General features: G+C 44.5%; 1 protein-coding gene across 12 annotated transcripts in view; it reads left to right on the forward strand.

Annotated features, from left to right (window-relative positions):
* Window positions 1-15,833, forward strand: part of LOC125172019 (phospholipid-transporting ATPase IB) — a 647,472-nt gene that overhangs the window by 386,662 nt on the left and 244,977 nt on the right. The gene's annotated exons all lie outside the window — the stretch shown is intronic.

The raw sequence follows: 15,833 nt of genomic DNA on the forward strand, positions 1-15,833 counted from the left end.
ATTTCTCTTGGAACCTGCACGTTACCCAAGCACGGATTTGTCACTTGTGGGATATTTGGACCATACTATTTCAATGGGGAAGGCTGGGGAGTAAGCAACTAAGGTAATTAAAAATACCTCTTGAACTCACTGGGTTGTGAAGCCGGTTTTCAAGATGTTGATTCAATTGCAGGTGGACTTGTTTTACTTATTAGGGGGACTAGAGCAGGAGAAGGGTGGGCCCAGGGAAAAGTGGAACGGGCCCTTTCTGTGTGGGCGCAGGGGGAGTACCAGCAAGACAGCTGTGCTGCAAGGGGGTGGCTTTTGAGGCCATCTTGACTAATAGGTTTCCAAGTGTGTTTAGAAAGGAGGAAGCAGCTGGTCGCTCCAGAGAGATAGAAAGGCAATGTTAATTGTGGATGGTGTCAATACGGCATTCCGTTACGAGTTATTTTGTGTCTGATTTCTCAATGCTTGGCAGAAATAATAACCAAGGCGTAGATCAACGTTTTCTGATGCGGATCTTTAATGTACTCAGCTCAGGAAATTTAACGAGTGGTTTGACTAGCCATTTCTTTACCAAATTGTCTACCCTTTCCTCTCAAATATTCGGGTCAAACACATAGGTTCACATCACTCACTCTGTAACTAAACTATTAGTGGGTAATTTTCCTGAGTTGTGCAGGTTGTTCACTGTACAAGGCTGCCCAGCCGAAGGGGTAAATGGGGCAGAGATGTAGGAAAACCAGGAAGAAGAGATGCGTTTTGCTAATTTGCACAAAGGCAGTCTACTCACCGCGTCTGCTCGTCTTGTGCTGTAATAACACAGTTCAGTCCATGCCAAGTAAGAACTTGTAGATATGGCGGGTTTCACAGTTTGTGTCTTCCTTTTGTCTGCGTTATTACAGGGTTTTTTTTTGGAGGGGGGCACTTAAATATGTTTGTCCTTCTGTTTCTGTGACATTTTTTTCCCTCTGTGATAGGAGTCACTCCTGAATGTCACTTGGGGTCATAGATAATCGGTGCTGTGGTCTGCAGGAGTGTAGGAATCCCTGCTCCCACGTGCCATCCGAAGTTTTGCACGCACTTTCAGCTCCTGTAGCACTTGGCCTCACAAGATTTCTTAACAATCTGTTTTTCCTCAAAATCAGCAAATTACAGATAGTCTAGACTTCTTATCAGGACATTTTACATGAAGCCCCCAACCCTCTGGCTTCCCAGAACTTCTTCCCAGGAAGTGCTTAGTCATTTACACCTCCTATCTTGCCCCCCGCCCCACCTTTTTTTTTTTAATTTCAAGAGGGCTAAGGATGAGAAGAGTATAATTTTTGTCTGTCTGGAAAATTCTATCTGGAATGAAACCCTGAAAAGGCCGTGTGAGTTCCTTACATTAATTTTTCGATTGTAGCTGAGCCACAGCGGTAAACGGTCTTTTGTAAACAGCCTTTAAAAACATTCTTGGTAACATTTAAAAATGAAATAAAGTCTCCACCGCTCTGGTCTCCATTTTCTATTTAGTATTCCTAGGAGATTTAATTCGAAAACCAAGAGAACAAAATCCTCGCCTGCGCCCGGAGCATTGACTCGGTGTGTATATAGCCTCTGTGCCACCAATATGCACTTTAAGTGTAATTTTAAAAATGGGAAATATTAGTGTGTTTTGAAACGAAAGATCAAAGCTTATCGCACTTTGATTTGCTCCTTTGCGATGAATAGTTTTGCATTCTGAGGGTTACCTTGTAGCTAATTGAGAAGGAATTCTATCGCGTATTACTCTCAAATGGTTTTCTTGTAGCTCAAGGAGAAACCCTTGGCGACAACCAGTAAGTTCTCGTCTCAAACGACCTCTGATATATATACTATCAGTCATTTAAAAATAGAGTCTAGGGGCGCCTGGGTGGCGCAGTCGGTTAAGCGTCCGACTTCAGCCAGGTCACGATCTCGCGGTCTGTGAGTTCGAGCCCCGCGTCGGGCTCTGGGCGGACGGCTCGGAGCCTGGAGCCTGTTTCCGACTCTGTGTCTCCCTCTCTCTCTGCCCCTCCCCCGTTCATGCTCTGTCTCTCTCTGTCCCCAAAATAAATAAACGTTGAAAAAAAAATTTAAAAAAATAAAAAAAAATAAAAATAGAGTCTAGAGGCAATTTGGCGGAGTGACAAAAGACGCACAGGTAGGCATGTGCACGCACACACGCACACACACACTTAGAGTCTTAGGCATTGCCGTGAGGATTATGGTGATTTGAATTACCAGTGAAGATCGTATGGTAGACCTATGAGCCTGTGATGCTCACTTGGTCCACTGACCTATGAAACTTGATGTTCCTGCGGGACCCACGGCTCTCTCCTCACCTCAAGACGGAATGCAAACTGAAAGTCCCCGCCGCTCTCGTCCCCCGCTCGCTTAGGCATATTCTTTCGGGACCCTTTGCTGTGTTTACGGACATGTTCACATATACAAGCAAATCAGTGTTTTTACACACAGGTCCTCATGCTCTGTAATACGGTCTGCAGCCCATGTTAGACCTCACACCGTACTTTTGGGACCATTCCCGTCACTACACACAGGTTCATCGCGTGCTGTTTCACAGAGTAGCTTCTTGATCTGTTTCACCTTTCCCAGATTGATGATCAAGTCCTCTCCCTCCCACCCACAAAAAGCCTTGCGGAATAACAGCTTTCCCTCTAAGTAGGCCATGAATACTCGACCGAAATGATAGTGATCTAATTCGAGCGTTGCCACCACAGTGCCTTGACCATCACGCACGATCAGTTGATAAGTCCGTACCACGGGCTCCTTCTTGCTGACAAACCTTAGTGCTATTTGACGTGTCATGTAAAATTTCTTCAGGCCGAAGTAACCATTGGTTAGAGTGATGATAAAATAGGAACAAAAGGATGGCATCAGTGATTTCATGGTCACCCTATTATTAATAGGCAAAACAAAAGATGCATAAACCTTGGCTCTCTGTTCCCGCCACTGCTGCCTGTATTCAGTACTTCTTGCCTGCATGATAGCAAAGACCCCTAGCTTTGCTCCATCAACCAACTGTATGCAGCCCGGATGAGCCTTCTGACATACATTTGACTCATTCCAGTGACTGGCACAGTTTCTGGGACGTCGACACTCAGAAATGGTGGCAGTGAGTAAACAAATGTCACTGCCCCCCTCAGACTCAGACAAGCAAAGGAGGGGCAGAGGGAGAGAGAGAATCTTAAGCAGGCTCTGTGCCCAGTGCAGAGCCGGACGTAGGGCTCGATCTCAGGACACAAGGTCATGACCAGAGCCAAAATCAAGAGTCAGATGCTTAACCGACCGAGCCACCCCAGTGCCCCATCCTTGAACTCTTCAAGGTTCTTATGGATCCTGATGGAATCCCCAGGTCTGCCTTCCTGCCCCTGCCCCTCGTGGTCTGGATCCCGATTGTCACTGGCCTTATATTTCACTCCATCCCCCCTCATCTGTTATTAGTGCTGCTAATGCACAGTAAGATACACCTTTACTATACTTACGGTTCTATGCATTAAAACTGGATTTTTTTTTTTTTAAAGTTCATGTGTTTTTGAGAGAGAGAATGCAAGTTGGGAAGGGACAGAGGGAGGGGGGAGGAATTCCAAGCAGGCTCTGCACCAACAGCACAGAGCCCGACGCGGGGCTCAAACCCACAAACTGTGAGATCATGACCTGAGCCAAAGTGGGACGCTTAACCAATTGAGCCATCCGTACGCCCCACATTGGATTTTTATCATTAGAAACCAACTGGCAGTTTTCTGTCTGCCTCTCGTAGATGATGCCCAGAATATCACAAAGAGTGTCTGGAGATGGGTGATGGTGGCTGCCCAATGGTGTGAATGTACATTAAAACGTGATTAGGATAGGGACGTCAGGGTGGCTCCGTCGGTTGAGTGCCCGACTTGGGCTCAGATCTGTGAGTTCGAGCTCCGTGTCGGCTCTGTGCTGACAGCTAGGAGCCTGGAGCCTCCTTCACATTCTGTGTCTCCGTCTCTCTCTCTCTCTGCCCCTCCCTCCCTGCCCCCCCTCCCAAGAATGGATAAACATTTTTTTTTTTAATGAGTGCTCTATGCACTTTATTTTATTTAATTTTCATGACACTTGACCAATTTTTTTTTAACGTTTTATTTATTTTTGAGACAGGGAGAGACAGAGCATGAACGGGGGAGGGGCAGAGAGAGAGGGAGACACAGAATCGGAAACAGGCTCCAGGCTCTGAGCCATCAGCCCAGAGCCCAACGCGGGGCTCGAACTCACGAACCGCGAGATCGTGACCTGAGCCAAAGTTGGACACTTAACCGACTGAGCCACCCAGGCGCCCCATGAATAAACATTTTAAAAAGATTAGTATGGTAAGCTTTATGCTATGTGTATTTTACCATAATAAAAAAACATGCCAAAAAATTTTAAAAAGAACATCACCAGCACTTCGTTGGTTGAGTCACATGGAGGGAAACAAAAATGTGTAGCCAGGACCCTATGCTTTGGAGAGCTCATTGAAGGTTTTCTCAAACCTTCAATGTAGTGTAGTTACGTAGTTTTGTTTACGTGTAGTTTTGTTTTGTATCAGTGATTAAATGCTAAGTTTGTGGCTGTGACCAGATGACCATATTTCTCAGAAGGTAAATTTCCGCTGGGGGCTAGACCACGCGGAACATCTTAGCCTTGTGGGGCAAACGGGGCTCTTGTCAGCCAGCTAGAGGGGGTGCGTTCCTTGTGTGTCAGAGGTAGGGATAAAATTAGCGAAGGCAAGGAGGTAGGGTTGGGTGGGATATATGAGTGGCCAGAGAAGGGGATCTAAATAACTAGACAGGAGTTTTGTTGCTATTAGAAGCTGGGGTTCCTTTTTCATTCTGGAATAAGCGAGTGACATAGTAAAAGCGATTTTAGAAAACTCCTGTGTCAATATGTAGGGCAGATGGCAAGCAGAGACCTTTAATGTAATTTTGTAGTTTTAACCTGGAGCATAAATCATGACCATTATGTAACTATTTCCCAGCATAATTTATAAGCAGAAAGGAACAACTGATTAAAAAAAAAAAAAACTCTTTGATTTCCACAATGGTAGGCATTTACCGTAAATGTAAAGATGGGGGAAAAATCCGTATACATTTTTGAAGTCCTCATGCGACTGCTTGGTGATAATTCCCAGAGAGAGAAGGGTCGATCAAATCCTTTAAAGTTCCTACGCTATTTAACAAAGTAGGGGTTCGCTACTCAGCATTTCCTGAATAGGGTACAAAGCCTAAGAAAGTTTCAAAGCATAACAGCTTCCGCATGTTAAGCGTTTACTAGGTGCACTGGTTTGTCCTCAGACTTTCTGAACCCCTAGGGAAAGGTAATATTCGGAATGGAGAAAAGTTTTAACAATAATAAAATTCAAATAGGAAAATAATAGGGAAGTTACTTGAATTTAACCTGCATTTTAAAAAATTATGATACAGATCCCTTATAAACTTTGATGTGTGACATAAAGATAAGACCCCAAATCATCTTTGAAATAGATGAGACTTTGAAATTATGATTATTATCATAATTACGATGGTGATGAGTTGGTGGCTCCTAGTATAGAGAATAACAATAACTTAGGTATTGATGTGAAAAATGGGAATTTTATACTACTTAGAGTGCTTATTTTTGGCCACACGTATAAGGAATTTTAATGCTTTCTTGGGGTCATTAGACTGGCATGAGATACTGGCCAGGAACTGGGATGCATATTTGGCATGGAGGTCTGGAAATATCACTGAATAAGACAGATTTAAACCACTGCAATTTGAGATCAGATGCAACTAACCAACAGAATTTTGTTGAAAGCTAATTAAGACTTGTCAGTATCTGACAGGCCTAACACAAACAACAAAAAGCCTGTGCTCTAGAACGTTCCAAAATGTTTACCAGCATTTCGTTTTCCGTACCTTAAAACTAAAACAGTAAAATGAATTGTGGTTCGTGTATAAACTGCCATTTTCACCCAAAATATTCTCAGAGAAGTACTTCGAATTTGTTTTTTTTTTTTCTGAAAACATATACATAATCTTTTTTGTTGTGATACAGTTTTTTGCTGTCGGACCTCAGAGGTTTTGGGGTTTTTTTTTTTTCCTCCATTTTTTAGATCATTATTGTTTGAGAATAATTATATCTCAATGACTTGTAGGCGGCCCCTTCTTTCATTTATCATCTGACTAGCTTCTCATTTGTGGAGCCTTAAAAAATATCATCGGACTAGCTTCTCATTGTGGAGCCTTCATGTGTGAGAGATGCTGTCGATTTGGTAAGCCCTGTTCCAAACTGGCATCTGTTTCCCAAGAATAACCCGGGCTGCCTTGTAAATGGACTTTGGGTAGATATTGCTTTAAATCTTAGAATCAACAAAGAATAGACATTTTAAAACTTTAAAATATTATCCAATAGCGTTTTCTCCTTTTAGTTACAATGCACGACTTAAACCCGCCTCAAAAAAAAAAAGAACGTATTTCATTCTTGACACGTAAGAGATCTCTTTATGGTGAAAGACCCAATTCCTGATAGCTAAGCTTCCCTCTTCTGTCCTGTCCGTCTGCCTTGTGAGAGGTGGCTTTAGGTTTCTTGATAAAGAGCCCTGATTTGAGGGGCTAGATTGCAGTGACGAGCTTAACATTAGCATGTTAATAGGGGAAGGTGAATCGAGACCTATCTGTACAGGCTGTGACTTCATCACCTATGAAACCATCCGTTTTCTGGTAAAAGCTTTAAGCATTAGGTGTTGACGGCCTCCTCGATAGCAGGTGGAATGCTGGGACCAGGGGCCCAAACTCTGCAGAGTTCCCCCCTTGACGGGGCTGGTGGCACAGCGAGAGAAGGGCCCCCGTGGCAGATGTCTGGGGCCAGAGCCATTCCAGGAACGTCCCAGCTTGTGGACTCCGTGACCGCCTGGCCGTTTCCTGTCTGGAGCCGATAGTTACTGAGCAATCTTTACAATTTTAATATGTTGGAAGGAAAACTGTCTCAAGAATGGCTTCCCAGTGGGCAATTACAGGATGGGAATTCACCAGAAGTAGGAATATTCTGAACAGTACTCTCCCCGCCTCACACACCCTCATTCTCCAAGCGCTCTGGGGTCCTGGGATCCAGATGAACCCGACTGAGCCCCTGCTCTTGGAAGAAAGTAGGGGATGCAGGGAAGACTGGCGCAGTTACGGTGCCGGGTGCCGGCTTACAGGAAGACCGCGCGCGGTGTGCGGGGAGAGCTCTCACAAGTGGTGCCCTACATACGGCCGTGGGGGCCTCGGCTTGCCAGGAGGAACTGAGCTGGGACCTGGCGGGATGAGTACAGGCTGATCAAGCGAGGGGGGCTGGAGGAGAGAGTTCCGTTGGCCTGCCAGAGAGAGGCCCGCACCTGTCTGCCCCACTTAACCCTCCCGGTGTATTCCAGCTCCGTGATAAATGCCAGAAGTCACCAGGCCCCTAGTAAACAACAGGGAAGAAGTGTGGTTTGCTGCGTTTTATGTTTCAGTAGGAAGATGGCCGCAGAAGTGACGGCACACGGGCGCAGGAATGTTCTCTCCAAGCCTACTTGGTTGCTGCCCATTTACGGAGCTGGGAGTTTATCAGCAAAAGGTAGAGGGGTGGGGAGGGGTGACGGAAAGGCGTCTTTATAAAGCCACAGAAATATTAGCAGTCTGGAGGGATTCCCCTACAAGATACACCATCACTTTGAACTTTACACAAATAGACTCTTGCTGCCTTTTCCATGTGACAGTATATGCTTTTTTAATGATGTTTTTGCAGCTGTGTTACCTGAAAGGCTCATTGTAAAGATCCAACGTTCTACCAAAAAAAAAAAAAAAAAAAAAAAAAAGATGTATTTAGGCCCTGATGTTTTAAAGATTGAGTCTTTAACTCCATAAAACGTCCCCGAGGGGGGAAAAAAAGTGCGAGTCCAAAAACAAAATCAAGCAAAGGACTCACGGGGTGATGTGAACTCTGAGAGGTCTGCTGTGTGCAAAACCGTGCCTTATTCTGGAGCGCCCATTCTTTCCTGCCCTCCTGGTGCTGTGGCAGAGACAAAGTCACCCCAGCAAGGGGGGCCACCTCATGGCCTTGTGCCTTAAAGCTCCCTTATGCCAACTTGCTTCCTTTCCTTTAGGTCCTATTGCACTCAGACGTAACACCTGCATAATTTAGTGCTGGGTTCTCATCAGGGGGAATGTTACTTCTTTTTACCAAATGGCTTGTGACTTCCCTAAGGGCAAGGACCCTTTCTTTCTGACTTTGCCCCTAGACCGGACTAAATATACACTGCTCAATAAACAGATAATCAATTAAACACATTTCAGTAGAGGCTGACATGTCGGAATCTCTTGGGCTCTGTGTGTCTGGGTGGAGTGGTGATGAATGTGTTTAGAATACAAAGGATTATTTAAGTAGCATATATTTTTAAACATTTTTTTTTAACATTTATTCATTTTTGAGAGAGAGAGATACAGAGCATGAGCGGGGGAGGGGCAGAGAGAGAGGGAGACACAGCATCCGAAGCAGGCTCCAGGCTCCCAGCTGTCAGCACAGAGCCCGATGCGGGGCTCGAACCCACGAACCGTGAGATCATGACCTGAGCCGAATCGGGTGCTTAACCGACTGAGCCGCCCAGGCGCCCCAGCATATTATATTTCAGATTTCTGTTTAGGAAATATCTTTCTGGTCTAACTTAAATCTTTCCTTGTGGAATCTTCATACAGAGAATAGACCCTCTAAGTATGTATTAGAAGATTAATTCGGGTTTAGACTTTGTTTAACCTCATCTTTTGAGAGAGAATAAAGGATAATTTTGATTGCATTCTTTAAACACATTCCTACCTTACACTACCTTTTATTTTAGCTGAAACTCTTAGATTTTCACTCTGGCGAAAGTGATTTTTACCAATTGGGCTTTTCTTGCCATTTTACTCTGCATTGCTTGCTCTCCTAGATTTCTTCTTGTCCTTTCTTCCACTAGTAGAGACCAGCTGTCCTAAGACTTTTGAAATCAGATTTCCTTTAACTCTCGGTATCAACTGTGTAAACGTGTCTCAGCACAAATGCCCTGATCGTGCCCGTCTATCCATTTTCATCTCTGTGCACCAGCGTAGCACTGTTCTGAGCAAGTAAATTTCCATGACACTTGATTGCAAGCGGTTAAAAGTCACAGGTTGTGGAAAAGATAAGGGGACAACAGAAAAGAGCACCTCCTGTAGCAGACGAAGGAGAAGGTGGTGGGAAGGGGCCAAGGGGGTTCATAGTGTATCATTCCAGTTATGGAAAATGATCGCCTGTTTTTGTTTTTGTTTTTTTGACCTCCATTTGCTTTGAGAGGATCAGGAGCAGGGACCCTCTCTTCTCCTTTTCTCTAAACTTGTCGGCCTGACTTAGGAAAGAGAAATAGATTTTGGCCCATAGTTTTGAATACTTTTTTTTTTTTTTTTTACAAGCAAGCGAAGTATGATTATAAGAATGCAATTCATCTTTCTTTTTCTTCGACTTAGGGTTTTTTTGGATTTGCCCTTTAGTGGAAATAGCTTCGGTTAAAAAAGCATCACATCAGGAAGCTCATCTCTCCTCTGGTAAATGCCTGTGCTTTTAGGTGGTAAATAATCTTCACTGCCTACTGACAACTCACTGGAGCCAATATATTGGTTTTCATTTGAGCCACTATATTGGTTTTCCAACAGGTGTTCTGGGAGTTTAGCATGCCCTTCATTGCTTAGTTCCAGTGCCCTGACAGATCAAGTGGGCTATTTAAAGAAGGCTCAAGAAGTGATGTATGTGCTTTTTTGCCTGGTCTTTCAAAGTGAGGGGAGGCAAAGTATATTAGTGTTATTAAATTCTGCTTGTACCTCCTGAGCAAGCCAGTGAAAGAATATTGATTAAAATGCTGGCCTCTTTCATCCAAGGATCAGAGGATGAGGTTTATTATTGTTCCTTTAACTAAGCTGCATGTTGTTTGGATGGTCATTTTGTCAATCACTTGTCCATCTGAAAGTTGCTTCTTCTACTAACTAGGAGCTTTTACCTCCTTGTTAGCCTTGCTTTATTGGTTTTCTTTTTTCTTTTGAAGGTTTTTATTAGTACGATGCACTGGTATACCACTTTATTTTTTTTGTGAGGTATAATTTACATGCAACAAAATAAACTCTTTCCTTCCGACTTCGGCTCAGGTCATGATCTCGTGGTGCTTGAGTTCGAGCCCCACGTCGGGCTCTGTGCTGACAGCTCGGAGCCTGGAGCCTGCTTCGGATTCTGCGTCTCCCTCTCTCTCTGCCCCTCCCCTGTTGACGCTCTGTCTCTTCCTTTCTCTCAAAAATAAACATTAAAAGAAATTAAAAGAAAAAAATAAAATAAACCCTTTCTAGGGTTCAGTCTGTGAGTCTCAAATGCATATGATAGTGTCATTGCCATGACCCTCAGATAGAGAGCACTGCCATCACTCAAAACAGCCCCCCAACGCCCCTTCTGTAGTCCGGAACCTACCCTTACACCCAGTCCCTAGCCATGACTGGTCTGTTTTCTGACCCTATAGTTTTGCCTTTCTTAGAAGGTCATGTGGGTGGAATTATACCGCTCTATGATCTTTGGCATAACCCATTCGAGGTTCATCCATATGGTGGTGAGTGTCTGTGGTTTATTCTTTTTTAGTGCTGAGTAGTATTCCACTATAGAAATAGGATTTCCCATGGTTGGAGAGTTCTGGAAGCCCAGTTCCATGGGGTTGTGAGCCAGGGACCAGGAAGGCACCGGACTGCAAGTAATACTGTGGTTGCAGGAGGAACTTAAATGAAATGCGACCGGAATAGCCCTGATCATAATGGCGATGATGATGACGGAGGGGTGAGTTGGCCTGGGGAACACTTTCTGCTAATCCTTCTGGGGAGGAGAAGGGCCAAGAACCCAGACTTGTCTTCTTCCAACCCCTCCTCCATCTGCTGTCTCGCTGGGGACGGCGGTTAGCAGACAGCAGCAATGTTAGGTTGGGGTGGGGCTCTGTAGTCAGACCGCCTGGGGGCTTTGCTCCCAGCTCAAGCCCTGCAAATCTGGGCATGCCTCCTGGCTACTCCCAGCCTCAGTCTCCTTCTCTGTAAAATAAGGGTAATAAAGTGCATACGTCAAAGAGTTTACGAGGATTAAGTAAAACCATACAGGAAAGCCTTTAGCATGGGGCCGACCGCAGAGAGCCCTCAAGGTAGCCACTGAGCATTATTTGAAGGTATTTCATATTTGACCAGTCTTTCGACTACAGTGTTGTAGGGCCTGAGGCGTTTCTAGTTCATCCTTCTTCCCAGAATAGGAATCTGCCCTGCGATAGCCAACTCTAACCCACCCTCTGCTGGGAACCTTCTAGGAGGAGGTAAGTCTTCCTTACTACCTCTTTAGGTAGTGCTACCTTAAACACAGCTCCTGTTATATGCTGCAGTTGGATATAATTGCTGCAGAACAAAACAGCCTTGAGTAACCCTGTTCGATTAACTTGGAGTTTGCTTGCCTCCTGCCCGTGCGTTGCTACCAATTCAGGTGCTAATAAGTAACTGCAGTCCAGTAATGTGGTCATATGTTTATGACTGAGAAATAATTCCTCCGGCACAATCTGTGGCCTCGTGTTCTCCCCGCACCCAGGGGGGCATTTACGGATGTCGTTAATTGGCCGAGAACCCTCGATGCTGTCACACGTTGCCTGAGAGCATTTAGATGAAACACTGTATATACAAACCACGTGGATAAAGAAGATGTGGTCTATATATACAATGGAATACTACTTGGCCATGAGAAAGGATGAAATCCGGCCATTTGCAGCAACGTGGATGGAACTGGAAGGTGTTATGCTGAATGAAATCAGCCAGTCAGGGAAGGACGGATGTCGTATGCTGTCATTCATATGTGGATCTTGAGGAACTTAAGTCCATGGGGGAAGGGAAGGGGGAAGAATACTTACAAACAGAGAGGGAGGGAGGCAAACCACGACAGGCTCTTAAATACACAGAACAAACAGGGTGGATGGGGGGTGGGGGAGAGGGGAAAGTGGGTGACGGGCATGGAGGAGGGCACCTGTTGGGATGAGCAGTGGCTGTTGCATGGAAGCCAATTTGACCATAAATTATGTTCATAACAAAATAAAATTGTAGCCATTAAAAAAAAAATAAATGAAACACTGAAACTGATGTACTTGTCCCTTAAAACTCCAGCCCCTTAAACAGTCCACTCTCTGGGGGGTTGCTTGAAGGAACCCATGCGAGTTTCCTTTGCTCCCAGAGCATGAGTCTCGCTAGTTTCTCTCAAGGCCAAGCCGTCTCCTGTTGGCTGAAAACAGTCCTCCCAGGCTGCCCTGGACCGAGATGTACGCCTGCATTAGAGTTCAAAAAAGAGCCTTTCCTCTAGGTGAACCAAGTCGGAAGTGTGCCGTCCACAAAGACAGTGTCAGTACTTGCACGGGGCAAAGCGCTAATGCCCGTCGCGGGTATTTTTCACCTGGGCCAATGGTAGCCTTAAAGTATGCAAGGGTTCTATCAATTACACCCGCCTTCAGGGTGCCCTGAAACTCATCTGCTTTGGAACCGATAAGAACAAACAACAGTGGGGCGCCTGGGTGGCTCAGTCGGTTAAACATCCAACTTCAGCTCGGGGCATGATCTCACGGTTCGTGGGTTTGAGCCCCACCTTGGGCTCCGTGCTGACAGCTCATAGGCTGGAGCCTGCTTCGGATTCTGTGCCTCCCTTTTTCTCTGCCCCTGCCCTGTTCGCGCGCTGTCTCTCTCTCCCTCTCAAGAACAAACATTAAAAAAAAAAAAAATTTAAAAAAAGGAACAAACAACAATGAACTATATCCTGGCGACTACTATGCGTTGGTATGAAAATGGAAAATAAACGTTCCTGGACTCCTCTTGCTGTTTCCGTTCCCGAGTATATTTTGAGTCTATAAAAGCTGGGTGCATTTTGTGTATGCTGCCTTTTTTGTTGTTGTTGTCGGAGAGGCTTGCCAGATCGCTTCTCGGCCTTTTGGCTAAGATCAAGTGTGGAGAGACTTGCCAGAGAAACTTACCCAAAAAGGCAATGCTGTGAAAAATTTCCTTGCTATTTGATAGGTCACGATAAAGGCCACTGGTATCTCTCTTGTTCTTGATCTGTGCAGAATATCATTAGCTGATGGGAAATACGCACTTGGCTTGATAATTCTTGCTGGAAATTTTAAAAGCTCACATTAAATAGTCCTAATATGTTGTTGCATTAACCCCAAAAGGATCTGAAAATATTGATGGAATACTCACTATAGGGAAGTTAAATAGCCACCATGGATTTTTCTTCCCACCTAAATGACACCAAGCAGATGGCTGTTGTTTTCACACTGGTCTTGGGGGCCCGTCTTTGTAGCAGTGCTTCCCAGAATGAGCGCTGCCGTGTACTTACGGGAACCACGTATCCGATGGAAGATGGAACCACGAACGCGATGGAAGTACCCGGGGTGCCTTCCAGAGGCGTTCTCACGCGATACCTCTGCCTGCGTCACTCTCCCCCTGGAGCTATGGCCGGCGCCATGGTTCACCTGACTCCAGCTGGAGTCCGTGCAGATAGGAGTCACGATTGATCCTCTGCTTCTCCTTTGCTTCCTGCTTGTTAAATTTTTTTTAATGTTTACTTATTTTTGAGAGGAAGAGAGGGGGAGGCAGAGAGGGAGGGAGACACAGAATCCAAAGCAGGCTCCAGGCTCTGAGCTGTCAGCACAGAGCTGGACGTGGGGCCTGAACCCATGAACCAAGAGATCATGACCTGAGCTGAAGCTGGACGCTCAACTGACTGAGCCACCCAGGGGCCCCTTTTTCTCCTGCTTCTATAGCATCTGTCACAACATTAATCTCACAACATTAAGTCATATCTGCCTACGTCAAGAAATGCTAATCAATGGTTTCTGAACAATAAGCATAAATGGGAAAAAAAACCAACCCTAAATTCTACTCAAACCAACTAAGGCTTTAATGTTGCTAATTAAGTTAGTAGAGTGAATTCTAAAGAATAACATTGAGGGGCGCCTGGGTGGCTCAGTCGGTTAAGCGTCTGACTTCGGCTCAGGTCATGATCTCGCGGTCCATGAGTTCGAGCCCCACGTCAGGCTCTGTGCTGACAGCTACGAGCCTGGAGCCTGTTTCCGATTCTGTGTCTCCCTCTCTCTCTCTGACCCTCCCCCGTTCATGCTCTGTCTCTCTCTGTCTCAAAAGTAAATAAACGTCAAAAAAAATTAAAAAAAAAAAAATAACATTGAAATAATAACATCAAGTTTTTCTGTCTACAATGAGTCAGAAAAGATTTAATCTAAGTATTAATTAAAATACATATTACTTAAAAATGAAGTTAAGTATATCGGAGGAATAATAAGACAAGTCTCACTCTAAAAGTCAATGTGAATAAATAGACCTACCCCACCCTTGGACTAGGAAGAAATATGTGCACACGGAGATGTACACATACATTTTTACACATAAAAGCATCAAAACAAACAAGGAAATGCTAAAGATCATAAGAAACTACATGAAAAAATAGCCTGGACATCTTGAAAATAAAAATATTAAGAGGATTTGTCAAGCTGGATGTTACACATAGTACAAAGGTGTAACAGTAAGAGCAGTTTGGGGCTGTGCATGGACAGATCAATAGAACCACGTGGAAAACACAACAACCAATCCAAATACAGCTGGATCTTTTGTTTATGATTAAACTAGCATTTGAATTGAGTGGGTAAAAGATATTTTACATCAATGGTGAAGAGCAACAGAGGCCACTTGGAGAAAATATTACATTGGATTCACAATTCTTTACTCTCAACACCAAAATTAATTACAAATGGATTTGAGGTTCATGCGGTGAAAAGGTAATGCATTCCCATGGTTTCTAAACCTGAAAACCCCAGTGAAAATTAAGCATCCTAAAATGGGCTATGTCTGGCTCTGTCCACGTCATTGTCCCCTTCCCTGTAGAGGTTTCCCTGATACCTCCTTTCAGCATTTGTTTATCCAGACACCAGCCTGTGTGATTATTTGCCTTGTGCGTTTCTTTCATACGCAAAAGGTTGCATTCTAGAGACCTGTTCTGCCCTTTCTTTTGTGCCATAACAGCATATCCCGGGGTCTTTCCACGTCAGTGCTAGAGGGCCTCCTCATTCTTCTTGAAGTTGCAGATTATTCAGTTAGATAAATAGTTTACTTAACTAGTCCCCTATTGATGGACACTTGGGTTATTTCCAACCTCAACATTTTCCTTCAACAAATTATGCTCCAGTGTTGGATAAATTCCCAGAAGTGGGACTTCCATGTCAAAGGGTAAATGCATTAATAATTTTGATAAGTATTGCCATTTCCCCTCTTTCTTTTACATTTCTAGGAGTTCTTTATATATTATCGGGGGGAGATTAAGCTCATTGTCAGGGGCATGAGTTGCAAGCATTTTACTTTTCATTATAGTAAAAGACCGGGATCATCCCAAACGGTTCATTGCGGACTGGGTTCCCTGGGAAGGAGACTCAGATGGAGTTTAGCATGAGGGGTTTTGTGCCCTTGAGGTCAACATCTGTCAATGGGAGGGAATGGAATCATGAAGAAGCTATGGGTCAGGTAAATGAATGAGACCCTATGTCAGACGACTGGCCGGGGGCCAAAGCCAGGGTGAGAATGCATTTTCCTGCTCTTGCTATAGCAAAATTGCAGGCTGCTTCTTCCAAGGAGAGCATCCTAAAGAAGGCCGTGGCTCAGGAGAAGTGATTTCTAAAGAAATGAACGAGAGTCAGCAAAGAAAAGCAAAGAAGGAAGTATTCCCTTGGAAAAGGGTATACCCGTGAGTCTGCAGAATTGCAA

The sequence above is a fragment of the Prionailurus viverrinus genome, chromosome A1, assembly GCF_022837055.1.
Source record: "Prionailurus viverrinus isolate Anna chromosome A1, UM_Priviv_1.0, whole genome shotgun sequence".
Taxonomy (NCBI): domain Eukaryota; kingdom Metazoa; phylum Chordata; class Mammalia; order Carnivora; family Felidae; genus Prionailurus; species Prionailurus viverrinus.